We start from the raw sequence: 6,875 nt of genomic DNA, 5'->3' as shown, positions 1-6,875 counted from the left end.
CGTGGAGATAAGCTTCCCCAGACAAAATAAGTATTTTTGGCAAGGTATCTGCTCTCAGCATTGACTTTTTTTGGCGGACGTGGCGTCGGGTGGCCTTGTCCATGGAGCCAGGGCTGATCTGTCCCACAGGGGCGAGACGTTGAAGCCTTGGATGTCTTGGTGGTGGTGACCTCCTCAGCTCATGATCGTTTGGCTACTTCAAAGTGGAAAAAAAGACTCGAACTGGGGAGGTAAAAAATGTTTTCCAGGCTGGATGTGATGGGCTGGCTGGGAGGCAACATCTTTTTGAGGGTTTGCTCCTCTAATGCTTCTCTTGGAGCCTTTCTGGTGATGTAGCAAAAAGTTCAGGGAGCAGCAAGCCTTGGTGATATCTAAATCTGCCCTTTTGCAATCGTAATTGTAATCTCCTTGGCGTATCTGCAAATTTTTATTTTTTTTTCTTACAAGAATTTGAAGCTCCTTTCTGGGCTGAGTGGGTGCTGTCTCTTCTTTTCCCAGATGTTTTACCTCATATGGGGAACATAGATGGGACCTCGATGGATTTATAGCAATTAAATTGGCTTAAAATAGGAGCTTCCAGGTGAGAAGAACTTTAAATAATTTCTAGAACTGGTATGAGCAGGTGTGCTGCTGGAAAATTTGGGGGAGTCTTAGGGGAGGGATTGAGGGGTGAATTGTAGTGGAAAACATAAGAATACTGAAAAAAAGTCTGAAATAATTGTAGTAAAGCTGTGATACTCTGTACAGGAGGTGGTTTAAATGCAACTGGGTTTCTCTGGTGTACGAGTGAGCCAGGAATGGTTGTAACTTGTTTGGCACGTGTTAGTCTTTGCTCTCACAGACGTCGGCCGTCCGCACCACACCATTGGCTTAGCTGGGAGAGAAACCATCAGCCGGAATCCTGGGATGCTGTGGGATTGATGCCGTTCTCCTTTAGCAAACAGGAACGTGCCAGCTTTTTTGGATTTTAATACCCAAATGGCTCTTTCTGAAGAGCAGGCGACTGGTGTTGTTTGGGGTGTTTGGGGTTTGGGTTTTTTTTTGTACAATACCTTGGATTTCGCCACTTTCCTATTAAAGTCAGGATCTGCTGAAAAAAGTGAATTTGTAACAGTGATGCAATTCCAAATGCCAACCTTTTTGCGTTAATGTATCTATTTTCAGATACTACATGGAGTGTTTGCAAGTATCACAGTGGGGGTTTTCTTGGCCTTAGCCTTTCTTTAGGGAAAAATCCTTATTTTCACTGTTTCTGGAGTCCTTGTGACATGTTTTACGCCCTGAGCTCTTGAAGTCTTGACTCTGATTAGTACATTAATCGAGATTGAAACATTTTCCCCCTGAATTAACGTGATTGCTAGCCTGTTAGTGGTACCTGCTTAATCACAGTTATCCTGATGGAGGTGAAAACCAGCAAAGATTGGTAACATAAACTTAAATCACCAGCTTTTAGTTTGCAACTAGAAAAACACTTTACTAGGAGATCTGGCATCTTCCTCTTGTAAGTGCATGCTGTTCTTGGAGATCTTAACTGCTGGAGCTGTACAGAGGGTGCTGGAGAAAGAACTTCATTAAACAGGTCTGAAAAATTACTGGTGCTACAGTGGTCAGAGCGTGTAGATTTTTAGAAGACTTAAAATTATTGATGGATTTCAGTACTTTGCTATGGGGGTGTTTTTGTAGGAAACTGATGACTTCTGCTGGAGGAAGAGTTTCTCTTCAGAGTTACTTGTATGTTGTTCCCCCCGCTGCTCCCCCCCCCCCAGCCCCGAGGAAATCTAAAAGGCACTGAACATGCAGAAGGTAAATAATGTTCTTAAAAAACCCAAACCTTTGCGTTTTAAGCAAATGGCCGCTTCCTCCAAGCTTCTGGGTTTGATTATTGGGAATTGGAGATGAAAACAAGTCCTTTCCGTGGCTGTCACTAGCTGTAAAAAAAATAGTAATTGCAGGAAAAAAAAGTGACCAATACTTGAGCGTTAATCTGGTTTCTGTTACCAGACAAGCATGAGTAGTGATGTAATTGTAATTTGTGGCATTCACAGAGCAGGCCTGTTAATGGAGATACTGTGAAACAGGGATGCTAACGGAATTAGTGGGGGGTGGCTTTAAAATCCTGAAAAGATCCAGAAGTGGCCGGAACGGGACCCCAAGTTGTATTGGAAAATGCAGGTAGGCAGCAGCAGGTGATGCCACTGGGTGTTCCCAGCTCTTGGTAGATTTTTCCTGCCTGCAGGGAGGTGCTGGGTTGTCTCAGAGAAGAAATAGTGTTTAATGAATGTTTAACGAGCTCATTTTGCTTGGGCACAGGGTTTGGTATGTGTTTTTACCCTTCGAGCTGCTTTGGTGTCCACCTGCCTCCAGCGTGAGCTTTGTTAGGAAGTCGAACCGGCAGCAAACCCCGAGTAAAGAGCGGGTATGGCACATGTAAGATCAGCTTAACCTTTGAAAAAACAGTACTAAAATGTCAAACCCTGGCAGCAATTGCTGTGGGGTGACAAAGCCCTGAGCAACCTGTTTGACTGTCTGAAGGCAGCCCTGGTGTGAGCAGGAGACCTCTGGACATCCCTTTCAACCTCTAGTATTTCTCACCCGAGGGCAGGTGAGTCTTGCTTTGCCTTGGCTAAATTTTCTGTGCCCACTTGCTAGGCCTAGGTCGGAGCGCTTGGTTTTCTCTGCGTTCCTGGGTGCTGGATTCCCTGTGCTGGGGGAAAACGTCTCGCATCTCCCATGTCCTTTAGGGTCTGTCCTGCTCCTGAAATGAAATGAAAGATTTTTCTTTAAGTAGTTTGTTTGTGGGCTGTATGATCTGCCCACATGTGGGCTGGCTCAGGAGGTGCGGTGGGTATTTCGTGAGCAGAAGCGATGTTGAAAAGGTGTCGGTAGCGGTTACAGTCATATTCCTGGAGACAGTCTTTGCAGTAGAAGCTTAAATCTCATGTCGAGTGCTTTGCTTTTTTTTTTTTAGATAATTTCTGCGAGAAGGCAGAGCGGGAGCGATTGCTGTTCTTGGGCTGGAGCCGCGGGTGGTTTTGCGACTTTGAGATGCCGCAAGCTGGGTAGTAGCCCCGGGAATTGTGTTAAACCCAGGTCTTGCAGCTGGTTTAAACAACTGGAAAAGGGCTTTCAGGGCTGGAAAAGAGCTTTTTGAGTAATCTGTGGATTATTTGGGGAAAGGTTAACGTGAGGGAACGGACCTGTGCTACTTGAAGCTCTCGAAAAGAGGTGGATTGGGTTGGTTAGCTCAAACTAAATCATTTTTCTCAGTATATATAAATCCCAAAGCGTGCACACTTTGGATGATGGTCTGGACCGTTGTCTTGGATCCCTTCACCCATCCACATCTGCATTGTGATGCTTTTAATTGTCAAAGGTTCCTGGTTTTCTGACTCATACGTATTGTTCCCTACAAATAACTGAAATCTGAAGAACCAAAAGGCAGCGGCTAAAAGTTAGCAAGGATTTTTCGTCTGTGATTCTGAATTAACATCTGTTTCTTTTCCTTACAGATCTTTCTTTCAATAGTAGCTTCGAAAATGAGGGTCAGAGGCTTTAGCTGGTGAGGAAGAACCGAACACCTCGAAGGGTCAACTCTTGATTTCAGGTAATTATCCTGAATTGTGCTCCTAAGTGCATGATTTTACAGGGTGCGGCTTATTTCCAGCATTTTGGGACAGTAATGTCACTTTTGGGGGTGTCACCGAAGAGAAGGTGATATAAAGCAGGACGGCAGGAATTAATTCCAGCCAGGGATGAGCTGTGCTCGTTGCCTTTGAGGGATTTGGACTGAGTAAATCTCGTAGCAGCTGCAGTGAATGGATTTGCTGGATTTGCTGGATTTACCAATAGGTGTTTGCTGGTGTGAGTGGATGGAACTGGGGTTGTATGGATCTTCATCTCCTGGCGGGGATTTGGAATGGAGCAGGAGCTTTGTTAGGGCTGGATCAAACTTGATTGGCCTGATACTTCATTAGATCATAGAATCCTCCAGGTTGGAAAAAACCTTTAAGATCAAGCCTAACCGTTAACCCTGCGCTGCCAAATCCACCGTGTCCCAAAGCGCCGTGTCTACATGTCTTAAATCCCTCCAGGGAGGATTTAAATCTGCAATTCCAGCAGGGAAAATAAGGGGCAGAGACAGCAGAGTGCTGAGGTGAGGGTGCAAAGTCAGGGAGAAGCTTCACACACGTGAAATAATTCAGTTTTCTGTATCTTGGTGTGTTTCTCTGGTATTTTAGAATATCAGGCACGATTTTTTTGCTCCCCTTCCTGTACAGCTCTATCTCCCGTACCCCTCAGCCAGCACTTTGGTCTCCTCACAGGTGCCACTGAGTCCGAATTGGGCCGCATTCTGCTCAGCTGGGTGTTTTGGGGAGTGTTGCTTCCATCTCGGATGCCCATCAGACAGCGTTGTGCAAAGCTGCTGCCTCTTTGGGGCTTGTGCTCCCCCTGGCTCAGGAAAATAAGACCCAAGTGCAATGTGTTTTGGTGTCTCTACCCAGAACTTGGTCTTCAAAGTGTGTTTTCTTTCTAGTAGTTTACCCTAAAAGGCTTAGTAATAAATAGGGAAAATACCCCAGGTACACAACTATTGATTTTTTTCATGGCTTCAGCTTGAAAAGTACTTGGTTGGCTTTGTGACATCTGAATGTTTTGGCAAGCTTGGCGATTTATGATCTCGAATAATAGTCTCTGAGGTGTGTTTGGTTACAGATGTAGCCCAGATGTGATGACTGAGTGGCTTTCTGGAGTCTCAGGTGGGAAAAGCAGTGTTTTCAATATCCAGCTGCTCTTGGAATGTCTTGACCTCAGAGGATATTTTTTGTTTTGTTTTGTTAGTGGGCAGCAAGAATCAAAATTGAGGGGTGGGGGGAAAGCTTCATCTCTCCAGGAAAAGAGCAGTTTCTTGCAAGTATTAGGCTGGAGTGGTCAGTGGGCATCAAATCTTTTTTTTTTTTTTTTTTTTTTTTTCCTGGAACAGCAAGGACTGGGAATAGCCTCGTGCTCAGGCTGCACCTGTAGGGTCCTTACATCTGGTACTACAGCTGAAACCCCATACTAGAAAGGGTAAAAAAAAAAAAAAAAATAATTTCTCTGAGTTAGAATAGATAAACTTTTCTTCAGCAACTTTTTTGAGGTATGTAGTCACCTGCAGCCGTGTTCTGCCATCTTCTCCATCCACTGTGGTGCTCTGGGTGCTGTGAGGACTGATGGAATTGAGTTTGGGGTGATGTTGGGTGCCCCTGTCTTGAAATGGGGGGGGTAGGTGGGGGGGTGGCTTGGACTTGTTCAGTGAAATAGAACCAGCAGCCAGCTATGGTGTGAGACACCGGTGTGGGAATCTGTGTCCTGTGGCACTATCCATCTGCCGTGACGGGGGCTGGCGGCGGGTTGGGATGTGCCAGGTGAGGACGCGGTGCCGGTGCTGACGTAGAGAGGTGGTGGGACTCGAAGTTCACGCCTCAATGGTGGGCTGTTGGAGGACCTGTCACCTGGTGATGCTGAAAGCATCTCGGTTGATCCCACTGGATGGGGACAGTTTGAGGTTAAGGCAGCGGCTCTTCATCCACGAAGTGTAGTTTAATATTTGCTGCTGAATATTTCGGGTATAAATCACCCTTCACGAATGTGCTGGGGGTTCTGGGATCACTTATTTTTCAGCAAGAATGGATCTTGCCCAGGGTTATCTTGGAAACTGCGTGTGCGTGCAGGGAGGATCTGTTTGAGTCATAAAATAAAATCCATGACTGTGCTGAGCTGGGGGGGGGGGGGGCGGGGGGGAGGATGATAAGGTAGTCACCAAAAATTTTGTGTGGTTCCAGCTGCCTTAAAAGTGGGAGGCTGAACCCAACGAGAGCTACTTGGAAGTTTCAGATTGATGTGCCGGCTTCTACATCCGTCGTCCTTGAACATTTGTGGTGAAACAATGTAGAAAACCTGCTCCGATGTCTCCTGCTGCTTAATACGGCCAGCCTGACTTCCTAATCAGCAGTTTTGTAATAATATTGTAAGATAGTAATCGATAAAAGCTGATTACTCTCTCTGCTCTTCGAAATACAGTGAAATGTTGATGGTGTAGGTGGGTTTTGTGGCCAGGATTTATTTGCTGTTAAGCAACTGGGAGTTGTAGTGCAAAACCCCATGGGTCTTGCGGCTATTTTAAGCTTAAATTGTGGTAAAACCGCTCAATTTCCACTCTAAGGTTATCTTTTTTTTTCTTTAAGCCATGGCAAATTGAGCATAGAAGTAGCTGCTCCCCCCAAAAAAAAGAGGCAACAAAATAAATGAAAATGTTTTTCTTGCTGTCCTAGCTGTGTAGACACCCCAAAAAGCAGAGGGGAGCCCCGTGGTTTAGGGCACAAAAATAAATAAATTTCTCCTGGCTTGGAAACCTGCTGTGTTTAGGGTACAGGGCGGACCGAAGCGGTCCTGAAATTCAGCGTCTGACTGCCGAACGCCTCCCACGGGGCACAAAAAGGCACCAGCGGAGCTGAAATGGGCCGGGAAGTGCTGCATGGTTAGAGGAGGGGGGAAAAAAAAGCCAGCACAGGTAGCTGTGGAGGTCAGCATCCCCATCGGCACGGGAGCGAGGTTCAGGGCTGCTGGGGATGCTCGCTGGCAGTGTGGGGGTTGGATGGGATCCAGGAGGTGCCGTCTGGCTGGTGGCATCGATGCCCACGCTGCCCAGCCACCAGAACAGGTCAGATGGAAAAGTAAATTCCCTCTTGGCGCTTCCCCACTGATACAGATAGTGGCCTTAAAAACCCGAGGAGTGAACCCAAGTGACCAACAAGCTGGTTTTGTTATTTTGAGCCAAGGCATGATGGAACTCCGCAGGGTCACAAAGCTCCCAAGAGGGTGTCACGGTCCCATTT

General features: G+C 46.3%; 1 protein-coding gene across 1 annotated transcript in view; it reads left to right on the top strand.

Moving 5' to 3' along the window:
- The first annotated feature begins 498 nt into the window (after positions 1–498).
- The window catches only part of BRD4 (bromodomain containing 4), a 57,300-nt gene continuing 50,923 nt past the window's right edge, over positions 499–6,875 (top strand). Inside the window, 2 exon segments of the mRNA XM_040613349.1 lie at positions 499–580; positions 3,510–3,604. The gene's annotated coding sequence lies outside the window, so the exon portion shown is untranslated.

Source organism: Falco naumanni, chromosome 13 (genome assembly GCF_017639655.2).
Source record: "Falco naumanni isolate bFalNau1 chromosome 13, bFalNau1.pat, whole genome shotgun sequence".
Classification (NCBI taxonomy): Eukaryota; Metazoa; Chordata; class Aves; order Falconiformes; family Falconidae; genus Falco; species Falco naumanni.
The sequence above is the reverse complement of the archived record's forward strand: the minus strand, read 5'-3'. Positions and strand labels throughout refer to the sequence as shown.